The 16,920-nt window shown below is 48.9% G+C and overlaps 1 long non-coding RNA gene across 1 annotated transcript; it reads left to right on the top strand.

The window, feature by feature from the left end:
* The first annotated feature begins 1,855 nt into the window (after positions 1–1,855).
* On the top strand, positions 1,856–15,679 carry LOC119113909 (uncharacterized). The gene is made up of 3 exons (XR_005095983.1): positions 1,856–2,006; positions 14,155–14,473; positions 14,928–15,679. It is a non-coding gene; the product is annotated as an uncharacterized LOC119113909 (long non-coding RNA).
* The last annotated feature ends 1,241 nt before the right edge of the window (positions 15,680–16,920 follow it).

Below are 16,920 nucleotides of genomic sequence, written 5' to 3'. Positions count from 1 at the left end.
GCGGCCAGGGCTAGATGATCCGGGCGCAGGGGTGTAGCCATGAAGCTGGGGAGGCACGGTTATCACATCCCTACATTGGAACCGTAATACCATCTTATGTAAGTTACATTCATCGGTTCGTTAAAATAGCTTCATGCGACGGTGACGTACGTTGTCATATGTAGGGACGGGTGGATAGGCACTGAAGAACAGCAGAAAGTTTTGAAGCCGCCACATTCCTCCCATTGTGCCTATCAAATGACATGCTGTCTGGAAATCGATTGAAGCTGCACGACCGTGGCGACCGAAGCCGCACAATCGTGGCATCCCTGCTTGCGATGAAGAAACGAAAGAACAGAGAGACGCCAGCGTAATGAACGTATTGGTTCCGTCGTGAGCAGCACATGAACATCGCTTCTTCGGCACCTTGAATCATGGGTGATATCACTACGATACATTTAACTAAGAGCAACAGTTAAATATAAAACAAATGTTAACTGACTTACACATTGGTCAATCAGCCAAGGTAAGCACAGTAGTTTCATGACTGAAGCTGATTATTTCTTACATTTTCACTGCACTGAACAATCTTAAAAGTACTCAGTTCAGCAACCTCAACAGCTGCCGGACTGGTGGTTGTTGACTGGCGTCCGCCAATAAAATTCCGATGCTCTCCCCTGTGGTCCGTGCACCGGTTCCAGACCTGTTCATGCCGAAGCCTCTTGACCCCCGGCCGAACGTTACCTCAACGGCGTGCTCGTGGTTTTCTCTGGACCTCTCCTCCAAACCCCAGGTTTTGCGTGTTCCAAGACCGTGGAAGCATGGATGCCCCCGTCGCCCCTGACCCCACCGCATCTCCATCCATAACCCCAGCGGCCGGTGGGGCCCTGAGCGGCCAGAGAGGAGTACCATTTATATATATATATATTATATATATTATATATATATCTATATATAATTATATTATAGACGACGAGAGAGAGGAGAGAGAGACGTGAGACCGAGCGAGAGAGAGAGAGAGGAGAGAGGAGAGAGAGAGATGAGAGGGAGAGGGAGAGAGGGAGAGAGATATTATTACCATTATATATATTATAATATATATATATATATTAATATTATATAATATATATACATATATATCTCTCTCTCTCTCTCTATCCCAATATATATATATATATATATATTATTATTATATAATCTCTCTCTCTCTCTCTCTCTCTCTTTACTCTCTCTCTCCTCTATCTATCTATCTATCTATCTATCTATCTATCTATATATACGCAACGGCTCGTGATGTCGTGCGTCGTGTTCCCGTGAAACAAGAAATCCACCTCGCATAAACGTTGAAATCAGTCAATCTACCTTCGTCCGACCGCGAGTTGGCTCAGTACGGAATATCTACCACTGACCACGGCCGTTCGGAAGCGTTTTGGATCCTTTCCACCCCATGATTCCAGAACCCATACCATATTATCTGAACTTCATGACAGTGGTAACCATGACCCTGCAGTGTAAGCCGCCAGTCTTACCCCACACGCCAATGTGTTGTACCCTCACGACTTCGCGTGATGTAAGCCTCCGGACACCAGTCTTCTGGCTTCTGCTGCCCGGTCTGTGTCCTCGCTCTGCTGCCCGGTCCGTGTCCTCGCTCTGCTGCCCCAGAGCTCGCCTGCCCTGATCGCCTGCCCTCGTGCCGCCGCCGCCCCGCCGCCCCCCCCCCCCCCCGACGGTGACCTCAGACTGGGGTCGTGCACGGATCGCCTTGGTGCCGGGGGAGCGGACCCCGCCGGCTGCTTACTTCCTGCTCCCTCGGCCGTCCCCTGCCCCCCCCCCCCCCCCCCGGCTCGGACCGGTCAGTCAAGGCTCGGCTGACAGCAGGAGAGGCTGCGCGGCTCTCGGCGGCGGACGTCCTCGGCTGGCCCAGCGGCTGCTCATCATCTGTGCGGCATCGACTCCGGTCCCTCTGGCCCGTGTAAACTGTCGGTGGCCGACGTGACTTCGGACAAGCAACAGCAGGACAAATGCAGGTAATGGGACTGTCGTCGCAAGTGTTATCGGGCATGTAAGAAATGCTGTTGTTCGAATGCACCGGTAAAATTTTTAAACGTCATTCATGTTGATGAGAATGGTCTACTCCTTGTATGACACGCGAGGAGTCCCGCAATCATACGTACCAAAAGTGATCTAGAAACTGATTAACAATGCTGTTGAAAACAACATACTTATCGCCAGTTTTCGCTTGTTTACTGTGGCCACAGACTTTTGTCGAGGTATTCACGCTACCCGAGAACTGTACGGTAGGGACATCTAATAGTAGTAAAGTTCATTCCGCAGGTATGTGGATGTCAGAAAGTGTTGTCAGTCGCGATGCCTTAATTCCCATTCATGGCTTGGGCACACCATCAAGTAGATTAAAAAAACATCTTTTGAGGTGCAGTTTGCTTGACTTCATTGTGCTTGGATACCAGCAGTTCCGCGAGGACTTCTGTGCAATGTTTGAGTTGTTCATCTCCGACGCATTTCGACACAAAAGAAAGTTTCAAAGGGGACGGTTAGGTTTTGCGCCGCTTTCGTGCGGCGATGGTAGGTCAACTATATGAAACTTGAGTCACGCGGTGCGAATAACACCCTAATAGTAGCAGATAAACATGGAGCCCCTGGTCTCCAGGTATTATGAGCCCAGAGGCGACTGACGCTTAACATCCCACGATATGCCAGACATGTAGATTAGACGATGCCATCAAGCAAGAATTCGTTAAATCTCATTGATGGAGATTTCAAACTGTTCTTGTCATCACTAGGGATAGGGCTATTCTTGGACATATTACTAAGGAATACTTATAATCGTCCTCCGTGACCGTTCCGATTTTGACGAATTTTGGCAGACTTGCTCATCTATATCACAAATATAGATAACGATTTTTTGTTTTACGATTGCGACCGATTTCGCAACCGGTCGTGAACGATTTTGTGATAACGTAATCGATAGATCGTTTACGATTATGACCGATTACGATTACGACCCAAACTATTTGTTAGATTGCGTGATGATGTCTTGAACTTTTCGGGATAAGCTCAAAGGTTGAATCAGCACATATTTATCTTCTACGTAATGACCGCCCAGATTTAACCACAACTGCGCATCATTTGAGAGCAGATGACCTACTGCATCCAGTTAACATAGAAACACGCTTTGCACCAATTGTTTGACACCGTGACCTCGGAAAATTTTTCACATTCATGAGTGGTCCAAATATTTTGAAAATTGTTAGTTTGTCGCGGAAGAATGTCCAGTGCATTACCTAAATATCAAATCCAATTTTCTTTATAACTCTGACTCTGCGATGTGTCACCGAAGTCAATAGTGAGGCCATAGTATTGGCCTACACAGGGGTGGTACATTTCCGCCCCCATAAGCATGGGTCATGGTATTGACCTTCAGTGCTTATGGCATGACAAATAGCCGATACGGGTATCACATAAAAGCTCGTCACCCACCAAATGCCTTCTGGATATTTCAAAGTGTGGATGAGGTCACGCAGGTCACGTATCGGTCAGTGACCTGATGTTGGTCGGTGTTCGTTGGTGAGGCGTAGTAAGTAGTCCATATGAGTGTCATTTTAAAGGCCCTATTGAGAATAAAATGACAAGTGCGTCATAAAGTAGGCCAACAAGAACTGAGAAGAGAGACAGTAACAGCTTCCGGTGCCATAGCACCACGGTCAGCAATAGCTTTGGCGCCACGCTAACTCTGGAAAATGGCTGTACTGGCTGCACACCTGCAAATAATAAAGTTACAAAGGCGCCAGAACTAGGTACGGAGATCGCTCATATTACGGCCAGCCAGTTTAGTTGCGGGGAATGGATATGTCTGGAGACGTTGACATCTCTGCTTCGAAAGACAGACAATGCAATCGTACCGGATCTCTACAAAAAGTGGCCATGTGAACCTGTCCCGGCAGGAGTGCTGGCTAATAGTGGTGTTGTTTGCTTGCTTCACGGGGCCACTAAGCTCCAGACCGCAGCTCGTGCAAGTAGCGGCTCCATGTGTACTATCTGATGGTGAGATGTCTGCCTTATGAGAAAACGAAACCGCATTCGCGTGTGTGCAGGGAGTGTCTGAGGGAGGAAGGAGCGAGGAAATAGCTGTATCTGGACAAAAGCCAAACGGACAATGGTCTGGATAATGTACACGAGATACGAGGATATGTCTACACATGCTATACTATTTCTGTAAATGTTTCTATTATATATATATATATATATATATATATATATATATATATATATATATTTCTACAAACTATTTGGGCGTAAGGGTTGTATCACGGTTGACTGGTGCGCTTTAGGTGATGTTCTTCCTCAAGACGAGCTCAGTAAGGCGATAACACGGCTGGCGCGTCATCACTATGCGGCTGAAGCACATGCCCAGCTGTACATGCTGCTGCACAGTCCTGTTCCCGACCATGAGGCAGTACTGATCGGTTAATTTTGCGGGATATGTTACGTTCGTCATACCGGACACAATCCAATGGTTTCCCTGACAAAGAGCGTACCTTGCACGAGAGACTTGCCGCCAGAACGTTTGTGGGATGTCCGACCCCCTAGCACACAACGCAGCAGAAGTGAAAACATCCCAACATGCTTCGATGCCGCGCGTATCAAACGTGCATGGAGGTCCACAGAAACTGCGCTGCTTTCGGTCAGGTGCTCTGCATGCTCTGCTCTGCTGCATGCTGCATGCTCTGCTCTGCTGCATGCTGCATGCTCAGGGCAGTTGATAAGATGGTTTTAACTTTGCAAACAATTTTCATCATCGGATAGCTTTTGGGACTCAGTGCAAGCGGCATTTCTTTTGCTACCTCACGTGGAAAAAATGCACCCGATGGCATCGGTGGGCCTTTCCAGAAAGCGACATAACGTGCTTGCTTTCAGGGGCCGATGCAAAGCCCAATACCATGCGCCGTGAGGCGCCATCTTCGAGCCCTGTGACAAAAACCCCAATACGAATAGAGGGTTCTGATCTGCCTTCAAGGCTATTGGAGATAGCAGAAGGATCGGACTTATGTCCTCGCAGTGCGCGGCTCGTGTAGGATATGTAAACGTTTTGCCGCGTGCTGACAGTGAAGGAACCTACCGCAACAGCATGCTAGTTACCTCGGTAGCTAAACAAGTCACCACGTGCTCGGTGTGTGAGACCGCCGCCAATGACTGGGTGCTTTCAAGCCACAGGCGCTGGCGAAGATTCCACGTTAAATTTTTTGCCCAATACACGCGAATACTTCTTGCGCTCGTGTATTATCCGTAATGCATTGTATTTCGTGAGTCCATTTATGCTGCTATAAGATGTGTGTGCTGCAAAACTATATATACAATCACCCCATTGGCACAGCAGAGCCAACAGCAAAATCTAATGCTATCATTAAAGGATTCAACGCATAATATTTACTATACCCAGTCCACTCGCTATCCATGGGTCTGTGCCCAAACCAACCCGCCACCCACCGAAAGCCAGTTGTACCCACCTCTTTCCACCCGTTTGCATTTTCGCAATACTACCGTGACAGATTGTGGAACGTCTTATGAAAACTTACACCGAAGCGTGCTGTTGATAATTGCAAAGACAGGTGGATGGAGTCAGGTGTAACTAAAAATGTATAAACAATAACATTGTGTGCTATTTCGTTGTCTATCGAACATGTCATATACGCAATCCAACCCATTACGCATTCATTGATGGTACCTATTGGCTTACACAACCTGTGAAGGCCCCCATTTGTAATCATGTAACAGAGCAATACAACAATAATCCACATTGCTAAAACACGTCGCAAAGCACACAGCTGTTGGTGACAAACTTATGTGGTCGGCTGTGCATTTGTCATCTTGAAATACTCCGATTTTGTGCTCATAGTTTCAAGCCAAAGGATGCCGTTATAATGAAGTCTATGTTAACTAGACATAACTTTCTATCTTAAACCACTCTTTAAGGTCAGGTCACTGGCTGACACGTGAATCACATGACCTCCTCATACTCCACGGTATTACCAAGATGCTGATTGGGGCGATGGCCTTCCACATGATATCCATATGGGCTATGATAATGGCCACACGCACGTAGATACTCACAGGTCATGGCATGAACTCGCGGTTCACCTCGGTGACGCATCACAGGGTGGGAGTTACAAAGGAAGCTGTGTGTCATGACAAGGTCACTGCGCTGGGCAGGTTCTGGTGGCGAATTTCCAAATAAAGCTTTTAGGAACGATAATGGGCTTAAGAAGTGATACGGTAAATGGGATAAGAAAGGATCAGAAGTTGTAAGAATTTGTGATGGACGCAACATATTACCCACTTTCAAATTATTTGCTGGTCTTAGTGACCATTGCACAAATGTTGACAAGTTTCTGGTACAACTTTCCGGGTCACCACTAACATTTGGTGGCCTACAACTTGCGACCTGTAACCTGAAATCTAAAAATCACGAGGATTTGATATTGGATCCAGATATGCCTATGAACACAATTTGGTAGAAATCGAAGTCATCGGAGTCATATTGAGCATGTCTTGATGATCTCCCGTGGAATTCTCTGAAAATTGCTGGCAGCGGTTGAAGTTTGCTATCCTGGTATAACAAACTTTAATTACTGCGCATAAAAACTCTGCTTTGCAAGCCTATTTAAGGCAGACAATAAGCCATGATCTGACATCGTATCATAACAGGTATCTTCATTCGGGGGCCCACTTATCCACTTTCATGGTCACTGGCGGCGTGTCACTCTTGGCCCTGAGACGGTTCAGTAATCCGACACCCATGCCCATCCTAACTCTCATGTTAAGGTCCTTAGCTGGAAGTGCACAAGGTGCAAAGTAGTGGCGTGCTGCTGCTGCCCATGCTGCCTTACTTCCACCGAAGTGGAAAATTAAGTGGACTCTACGGGTGATTTTGAAATACAGGGCCATCCTTTGTTCTTTTGTCTAAAAATATAATCCTGACACTAATCGTACATGGTTCATTATTTCTTCTGGTATTTTCATTTTTGGTGACCGAAGAATTTGACATGCATGCATGAGCACTGCGTGTTTGGCGCTATTTAACAAAAATCCACTGTTGAGTTGCTTAATTGTAGAGGTTTTAATCCCTCAGTATTGCAGTATCTATTTGAAATATTTATATATCCCTGTTTTAAGTGTCTGCGGTGACGCTAGTCACAACAATCTTTCGTTCTTTAACATACCTACCCGCGAAATTGCAGACGCGTCCTCCCGCTCAGAATCCGACAGAAAATATTTAGTTCAGCTCAGCATTTCAGTGTTGGCACCATCGGGCACTAGAACCCTGCTGATGAAGTGTAGTTACAAGGCGACGACGGCCGACGGTTGAGCAGCATTCGGCACACTCTCCATGCTGTCATGTGCTAGTGCCAGCACACATATCGATGCACAGCACCGCAGCCTCATGTATTTCTGCTCTACGCAGCTTTGGCAGGCAGCCGCAGCTTCAGCGATTTTTGATCGCCCAGCAGTCTGCGCGCTAGGCTTACCGTTTGCTGTCTTGAGACAGCTGTTTGCAGACTGCAGACAGCGGACTGTTGGTTTGATTTGATTGATTCTACCAAAAAGGCGGGATTTGGCAACGTTTTAACCAAGAAACGTTGGAAAACGATTACGCTACACCCAACTGTACGTGGCCTGACTTACTGAACAAAGCAATCTTATATCGAAATCTATGTTTGCAAATACACACCCGCGGCTTAGCTATAACGATGGTTGACTAATAAAGACCGGAAATAAAAGATGACTCGTTTTTAAACTGCGTGACCTCTTAAACGGAATTTTTTCTTATTTGACGATACTGAGGGAAGCATCAGACATGATAAAACAAGCGCGTTTATATCTATTGGTAAACTTTTTAAGCGGAAAAGACTGCTCTAGATTGCACAATTCTCCGCTTAGCACATATTGTCCTAAATGCATGCCATTTGATAACGTCATGGTACCTTGCACAGCCTTGATTGAGAGCCAGTTGGTGACCGCTCTATTTGGAAATCGCGCTCACGAAGGCCAAATATGAGCGTCTCGACAATCGCATTTTTTTACCTTGATCGTTGCATGGCTTATAGAATGACAAGATTTGGACGACGTTTTCACGACGCCATGAGTGTCAAGGTAACCTTGAAATACTCTCCCCAATATAGCTCTCCCCATTTTTGCGGGACGTTGAGCCCAGGAATTATAGGGGTTTAGGTCTTAAGGACACTGTTGTGAACATCACCGAAAGGTCTTCAAGGTGGCTAATTCAGTTCAAACCTCGATATAAACGTGGAACACTCCATTTAACCGTAGGGGAAAGTCCGAACAGCTTTGATTTAGTCTGAAAGCCATTTCGCGTCAAGGGAGATGCCGTTATCCTTGTGTGCCATCCCAACTGATGACGACATGCCCGTCGTAGATCCAACATGTACAATATGCAAGCCCAAGAAATAGAGCGATTACTGCATCGCGTGAAGACCCCATATTCAAGCATCCACATACCACTTCTATATTTCGGCGGCACAGTCAGCCTTAGGCATATAACGGCTCGCGGCAGAGTAATCAAGGCAAAATGACAGGCCAGCTTAAGTGTTTTGTGCGGCTACGCATGCAACAGCAAATACGCGTGGGAAGATGTTGGACGTCACTTGTGCGTGAAGCCTCCAACAGGTGGCAGCTGAGGGGCTGTCAGCAGCCGGCAACGGTGTCCGAACAGAAAGATGAACGGGGAGACTTAAAATGGAAAAAGTCGGACGAAAAAGTCGAACGAGAATGTGTTGACAAGGATAAAAGTCGCATTGGACAAAGCTAAGGTAGACAGGGATAAATCCAAATAGAAAAGTCGAGAGACAAAAAGTCTATAGGAGCAAAAGCCGGCAGGAAGTCTACGAGTCACTACTGAGTGCTTATAATGACGCACCCGTCACCATAAACACATCTTAAAACGCCAAGTAGCTCTCGATATGTTAAAAGTCGATAACTCGGCACATGAACTCTGAATTCTTAATGCCGAACAGTGGTATGGCTATTCAGTTCGGGGGGGGGGGAGGGGGGGGAGGTCTGAGGCTGGAGCCCCCTTCCCAGCTGTGGGAAGAATGTGAGTGGAATCCGGGAAGAAATCTCCTTGTTGGCGCTAGTAGTCAATCCATGTACACAAACAGCACAGGCTTACTTCATTCTCGGAATGCCAACTACTCTCGTGACGAGCACAATGACAGGTTTCGGGTTTTCCAGCGAAAAAAGCTCAGCTGTCACCTCCATCAGCTGACCAAAAACATCCGCTGGTCTGGCGATGCACCCTGTTCTGCCATAACTTTGCTAAAGCTGCAATTAACTGATCGCATTGACGGCGCCGAGGATTCCTGGGATCTTGGGCCGACAATACCCAAGCGGAGACGAGTGGGAGGGCAGCAGGCTGCACAACAACGCCCAATTTGGCTGGAGACACGTGCCGGTTAAATACTGCGGCACGCGAAGGCGATTTCCAAGCGCAGATCGTTTTGGGATCCTCCGGTTGTGACCGTTCGAAGTGGAAATAATCCTGCTCACATGTCACGTCCAGGCCGCAGATGTGCTTGGACACGCTTTACACAACCGCACGTGCAGCGGATACGGAATCATTTGCAGAGACATGTCGTGTACAGAAGCAAACCGTCCAAGATTGCTAACCCTGCAGGTTAGACATTTCGTGACGTAGGTGGTCCTGGCCAATGCCAAAGCAACAGGACGTGTGGCGTAGCTGCTTTGATTCTGCATGCTTAAGCCCGACGGCTGCGGAAAAGTAAGAGCTGGTGGGGTCTGGAAACCCCGCTATCTCGACGTGCAAGGCTCAGGGCTTCACATCATTGGCAAGATCACTACGGTGCGGACAGCTCTGTCAATAAAGCAAACTGAGGCTCTCAGGACCGCACTGGCATGTCCTCGGTACTGACTTGAGAACCGAGACTAATGGGTGACGCTCTCTGTGCAGGACAATGGCATGTCCTCGGTACTGACTTGAGAACCGAGACCAATGGGTGACACTCTCTGTGCAGGACACTGGCATGTTTTTGGCACTGACTTGAGAACCGAGACCAATGGGTGACGCTCTCTGTGCAGGACACTGGCATGTTTTTGGTACTGACTTGAGGACCAAGGTCGATGGGTGACGCTTTCCGTGCAGCGCACCTGCACAGCTGCACCGTCCACTGTCTTTGTATTTGCGCAGCATGATGTGAGCTCCTTTTAAGCGGACAGTGGCAGTGTGGTTCCGTTTATGCTGTGTCTTGGGCTCGTTGTGTTTCCGTTCAATGATGCTACTCCAACGTCACGTCTCCCTTAGGGCCCGGTCAGGCCGGACAGACCAAGCTGCCTCGTCGTGTAGCTATGACTCGGGCCAACCGGCCGCGCCATTCCGCTGCTTTTGTCAAGGAGAATGAACACGTCCAGGTCTACGCGCATCTGCGCTCATCTGCCTGCAGCCATATGCTTGAGACATGCCTTCAGTGGGGATGGAAACGGCATGATTTATCTCGGCGACATGTAGTTGTCGGCGCAACAATGCTGGCATTTTGTCTCCAAAGCATTTCCAAGAGCCCGTCCATCTATTTGCCTTTCTGATTACCTGTATGGTAGTATGTGGCTTGTTGCATACTGTAATGCGCTTGTCGCCTTTTCCTTACTTTGAGCCGGCTGATATGACATGATAAGATGGGTCTCCCTGCTTGCATCAGGAAAATGAACCAGTCTTACTTAATTACGTTACCAAAAGCGACCGGCAATTATCATGGTGATGCTTTCGTTTTTCTGCTTAAAGATGATCGATTAATAACTGGTAGGAAGGTTAGCGTTAAGGTAATTACCTTCCTGCTCCGTGGCGTAAATGACCTCAAGGCAACTTCCTCCTCAAGCATCGACTCTTGCCCGTCTGAAGTACTAAAAATGACTTTTCTATGTGCACGCATGCTGAAGGGTCGCACATTTCATACGTTGTGTGTTTTTTGGTGATTATACCATCCGTCGACTCCTGAAATTTGAAGCGAAACTCAGGATAGCTTTCTCGCTAGGGAGTGTTTTTTATTTCAAATGCAAAAAAACATCGCAGTGAGGTCAATGCGGACATGACATATGTTTGCTCGAAAATATACCAGATATTACACTAAACCATTGCCGTACAGAAAGGTATGCGGCAAACAACGGAAGTTGGCCAAACACATGTGAATAGGCATAAAGCAACGACACCAATTAGGGACGTAATCAGGGGAGATGCTGCAAGTGTCACGGCACCTTTCCGAGACAAGCACTCCACATTAGATGTGGAGCGGTTTCGCAGCAAAACGGTTGTAATGGTTGGAACATTAGAGCCTTAACATTCGGCCTTTCCCTGAGGAACGTTCGCCACATTCCCGCCATCAGTTCCATCTTTCAGCTCAGACGGAAGTAACCTGCCGGTGGTAAACACCAGGTACAACATCCCCTCCCGACCCTCCTTCCGGTTTGGGATTTGCGATTCGGCGACCCTCTGTTGACGTTCGTTTGTGGCTTTCACTGCCAGTTGATCCGCACGTGCGAGGCAAGGTTGCTGACCTTAGAGTTTCCTGTAGGGCAGACAGGTTAATGGAACCGCAGTGTCCCTGCTTCATGCGACAAGAGAGAGGAGAGAGGAGAGAGAAGAGAGAGAGGAGAGAGAGAGAGAGAGAGAGAGAGAGAGAGAGAGAGAGAGAGAGAGAGAGAGAGAGAGAGAGAGAGAGAGAGAGAGAGGAGAGAGAGAGAGAGGAGAGAGAGAGAGAGAGAGAGAGAGAGAGAGAGAGAGAGAGAGAGAAGAGAGAGAGAGAGAGAGAGAGGAGAGAGAGAGAGAGAGAGAGGAAGAGAGAGAGAGAGAGAGAGAGAGAGAGAGAGAGAGAGAGAGAGAGAGAGGAGAGAGGAGAGAGAGAGAGAGAGAGAGAGAGAGAGAGAGAGAGAGAGAGAGAGAGAGAGAGAGAGAGAGAGAGAGAGATAGAGAGAGAGAGAGAGAGAGGAGAGAGAGAAGAGAGAGAGGAGAGAGAGAGAGAGAGATGATAGAGAGAGAGAGAGAGAGAGAGAGAGAGAGAGAGAGAGAGAGAGAGAGAGAGAGAGAGAGAGAGAGAGAGAGAGAGGTCCGACGAGCTGAACCGGGAACTCGTAGAACCCACAGGGAATACAAAAGGCCATACCATCCTCCGCTGGAAACCGCGTCGAGGCTGCTGCCACAATCGTACGGCGTGGGCACCCCATCACTATTCCAGCCCTGTCTTCCGGGGCCCAGTTCGACCAGCCCATGACACCGGACTGGGAAGCGACCATGAACGCTGCCAAACAAGTCTCGGGCGACCGGAAGGTCCTGCTGCGCGGCCGACGGCGGTGGGAGGCACTCGGTTCAGGGAAGCGACCTTGCCGTCCGCTCGGGCCGAGCGCTGACGTCACCTGCTTCTCGTGCGCTCCGCCGTGCCATCGGCTGATAACGCGTCGCGTTCTCAGCGGTCACTGACCAGAGCGTCCGATGACTCGGCTCTTCCCACGGGAGGAGTGACGCCCCCCTGAGTACGCTACCGCCAGATCGCGTACCGATGTGGAAAGACCGCGGACACGCGCGGCGGGCTGACACACTGTAGGGCACAGACCGCGGACATGCGCGGCGAGCTAATACACTGTAGGTCACGGACGGCGGACGCGCACGGCAGGCTGATGCACTGTGGGTTACGGACCGCGGACACGTGCGGTGGGCTATTACACTGTGGGTCACGTCTGTTATGGGTGTTATGCCGACGTATGAAGTATACTTTGGGCCATATTGCTACGTGCTGGATGAATTTCTACACTCGTTGGTTTTGAGTCAGCGATACCTGATCCTGGTAGCCTGTCGCTTCTGCTTGGCGAAGTCACAACAAACGGACTTGCTCAGGGAAGGACGCAGGATTTCGTAATGGGGTAAGGGGTGGGGAGTAAGGAAGGAAATGGCCACAATTGCAAAGGTGCGCTGATTACGCTGAAATGTAGCGTGCCGCAGGCTCTGAGAGTGTCTTACGCGTCCTAAGCCAACACTGCGTACTCTTGACCCTCTTATTTTCCACATCTACCTTTCTTTAATGTTGAACTATCCACATTAGGTCACGCACATGTTAATACATGCCATAAATTTGTTAAGACGCGCCCGGGCTGGACACCTTTCGCTCGAGTGGGGGGTCAATTTGACCCCCCTGATATCTTAGGAACTAAGAAGGCTAGAAACACCAAATTTACAGGATGTGTTGAACTGTACATCAACTCACTTAGGTCAAAGTTTGATGTTTCGTAGGTCATGACCTTTGGGTCAAATCAGGTCAAACAAGGTCAAATTCCAGGCTGGTCCCCAAAGTGCCCCCAGAACCCAGATTACTGTTTATAAGCAAAAGGTCGCAAGCTCATTCAGGTTGGTGACCTTGTTTGACCATTTCAAGGCCATGGTGACCAAAACAATACAAGACTGCTCTGTGGTTTACATTTGAATAAGCGACTAAGACTACGCTAGGCAGTACTGTTCCTTAAAAAAAATTGTTGACCCGCGTCATTTTAGGTCAGTGACCTATTTTGACGCCTAAGAAGTCCATGGAAGACGCAGAATGTGGTTCCTGTTATCAATAAATTCGAAATGAGCACCAGAAACTATGCCATACAGCAAGCCCTAGGGTAATAAAACGGGTTGGTTTTAGCCTTAATACCTGACCTTAGGGCACTTTAATTTGCTCATTCAATTGTTGTATTGCCTAAGAAAGCATCTCCGAGATGTGTGGCTTCGTCTAGCACTCCGTTGCTGCATCAGATTAAACGGTTCCCTAGAAATTGCCTTCACTGAAACCATCTTCTGACTTGCCATCTACACCAATGGCAAGTGTGACTTGCCATCGGTCAGCAGCCGTACGAGGTACATCTGAATTTTGTTTACAAACAAATCCGCTATTCAATTGTCTACAGGTATGCAAAATTTGGCGCGGCTACACCGCGCCGTTTGGAAACCGTTCGGGAAAAACTTTCGGGGGTCAATTTGACCCCCCACCCGAGCGCGTGTTTATGGAGTGGCGTGTGCTGTCAGGGGCTACCAAACGTATACGTCCTTGAATGTGCACGAATTCGAAGGGCTCGGATAACCTGGAGTATTTTCTTTTCCAGCACCTTCTGACACTGCTGACCATGGCAGCGGTCGCCGCTGCAGTCGCTGCCAAGCCTGGTTCTTGGGTATGGCCATCTAGCGATGCAGAACGCTTTGCCAGCTTCTCACCTCGCTCGCTAGGTGGCCAAGCCGTCCGCAGCAGTCTGGGTCGCGCGAATACCAGGTCCCGAGGGCGTCCTATCATCGCATCTGACCGCGGGCCCGTTCGTGTTAACCCTGGAGGAACGGAAGGCCGATCCATTTCCAGCCGGCCGGTCCAGCCAGGTGCGCCCAGAGCGACACCATCGGAGCAGCTCTCGCGCTTCGTGCTGCCTAAAGGTGCGGACTTCGAGCCTGCCCTCTCATTCAACCAGATGGGCGGGGTGTTCTTCGGCATTCGGAAGGTGTACGAGTGACCGCCATATGCGGGCGTTAAAAGTGACGTTCGCAAATAAGCCTAATCGCTGCTGGGGCAGTCGATCAGTTGCGGACATGGCTCTTGCCAATATGTTGTTATGGTGACTGCGAACCTGGACGACCTGTATAAGTACTGAATGCCGCAACTTTCTTTAGCAGCAACGTTGTCGTAAATGTCGCTGCAGCTTCCACCGTTCTGCGACTATGTGCCTCATCTCGCTCAATTGCATCTTGTAACATGCCTTGTCACTTGAGTGCTGTGTGACTAGCAACGTATTGAATAAACATCTCATTTCCGCCAACCAAAGTTGAGGCTCGCAGGTTTGGATGTTCCTCCCTTTCAACCTTGACCGGGCTTTGCCATGTTTGCGGGCAGGAGACGTCGAGCGGCGGTGCCCTCTGATCTCGAGCGAAGCCTGCCCGCCGCGACCTGCCGACCTTTCGACCTTGCGCGCGTGCGGTAACGACTCGGCATGCCCCCGGGGCTCGCGGTGCTGCTACCACCCGTGTCTGACGCTGAGCCTGTGTCTGGCCCCGGATGGTCGCGTCGTGGAGGGGTTGGCTCAAGGGCCGGACGGAAGTATCGGGAGCGTGAGCCGGCCCGTGGTCGCGTGAGAAATGTGAGCAATCTTTCGATACATACATATATATATGCGTGTGCGTGTGTGCGTGTGTGTGTGCGTGTGTGTGTGCGTGTGTATGTGTGCGCGTGTGTGCGTGTGCGCGTGTGCGCGTATGTGTGTGTGTGTGTGCGCGTGTGTGTCTACACCACCTGTCAAGTTGGCTCTCAGCGTGAGTCGCCCCGCGGCCGTTCCTTCGACGTGACAACATGTGATATAATGCATTGGCAACGTGGATTGGTGCATACTGGGCCATTGTTTCCATCTTCAAATAGATAAAGTGGGTAGATAAATGAACGGATGCAAATAAAAGGAGGTGTCTATTTTTCTTTGGCTCTATAGCTGTTAAGCGTTGTTAACGTAAGCAAGCCCCAAAACCACGCCAAAGTTAGCATACACAATATCCGCGGTGCGCCGGTTTTGCACGCTTGTTCGTCTGCAAACCTGCTCATGGGTCAGGTGCTGCCTGTGAGAGAAATAAATGAACAGGATGTGTGAACTGACTGAATGATTTGGTTTTCCTGTCCAGATTGGCCAGTCTTGAGCCCTGCTTAAGTCTTGCTAAAAACTGTAATGTTTTTTGACTCTCTTGAACCCTGCATATTTCTCTTCACGAGCAGAGAACTCAGATTACAGTATAGTGCTGAGTCGCAATGTACACTCAACAGCTAAATTTGCATGCGTACGTATATATATATATATATATATATATATATATATATATATATATATATATAATATGCAAATGCTAACACTGATATGCTTCGTCTTCCCCACCCACAGTGTGGACCAATACGCTATCATAACTGACCGCTGTGTTCCGTGTCAAAGTCACACATTTGTTAAATCGGAGGGATACAGGTATCAGCTACTGAACGCTCAGCCTGATGACTCCACCGGTCACCAACTTACGCAAGCAAACAGCTCAGGGAAAGGGCTGTCAGATATCCCGCCGTCGTCGGCGAAAGTTAACCAGTTTCTGTGATCTTGATCCCGGGACATCTATCGACTTATCGTAATGCCTTGCGCAAACAAATAGATCCTTCATCATCGCTCTCTGTGAAAAAAACATGCCGCTCAATTTTGACATCTGCTTCGGCAAGAGATAACATCCAAAACTGGAGGGCTGCTTACCAGTGCACTCCAAAAACGGTTTGGTTGGAGAGGTGGCTGGTTGGAGGTCCCTCTGGCTGGAAATAGCGCATCTATTAACATACACTCATCATCAATGGGTCAGTTCTGTCTGTGTCCTCCCTGTTTTTCAAAGCAGTGCTGGTAGAGGCGCACCAGGTGGTTCATGGTTCATAGCTTTACCAAGGCTCCGTATGGCAGTATGTTTGCCATACTGCAATGCTGCCAACCCCAATGCCTACCGCAGCGGGTGACAGCTCGCTCGCACATGTGATCCTTCATTTGACAAAACGGCCAGAATTCAGCTGGGGCAAGGTCCGAGGACAACTGAGGATGCTTTAGCAGCCAACGCCGCTGTCAGACAGAATGTCAGTCCCAGCAGCGGCGCGATGAGGCGGGGCGTTGTCGTGGTGGAGACTGATCCGACCGCGTGTCTTCCCTGGACGGTGGTTGGCGGTGGCAGGCGGGAGAGGCTGCTCAGGATGGTTCCGCTACAGCAGGCCTGAGACGCTGGTACTTTTGGGAACTGCGTGTGCCAATATTATGCACGTGTGGCCTCACAATATGGCGTACATCATCTTTTTGGAGGATGCTTGTGCATAATTTTCTTTTGGAGGT

This window comes from Pollicipes pollicipes, unplaced genomic scaffold (genome assembly GCF_011947565.3).
Source record: "Pollicipes pollicipes isolate AB1234 unplaced genomic scaffold, Ppol_2.1 Scaffold_7262;HRSCAF=8765_pilon_pilon_pilon, whole genome shotgun sequence".
In the NCBI taxonomy this organism is placed as follows: domain Eukaryota; kingdom Metazoa; phylum Arthropoda; class Thecostraca; order Pollicipedomorpha; family Pollicipedidae; genus Pollicipes; species Pollicipes pollicipes.
This window is presented reverse-complemented; position numbering and strand designations above follow the sequence as displayed.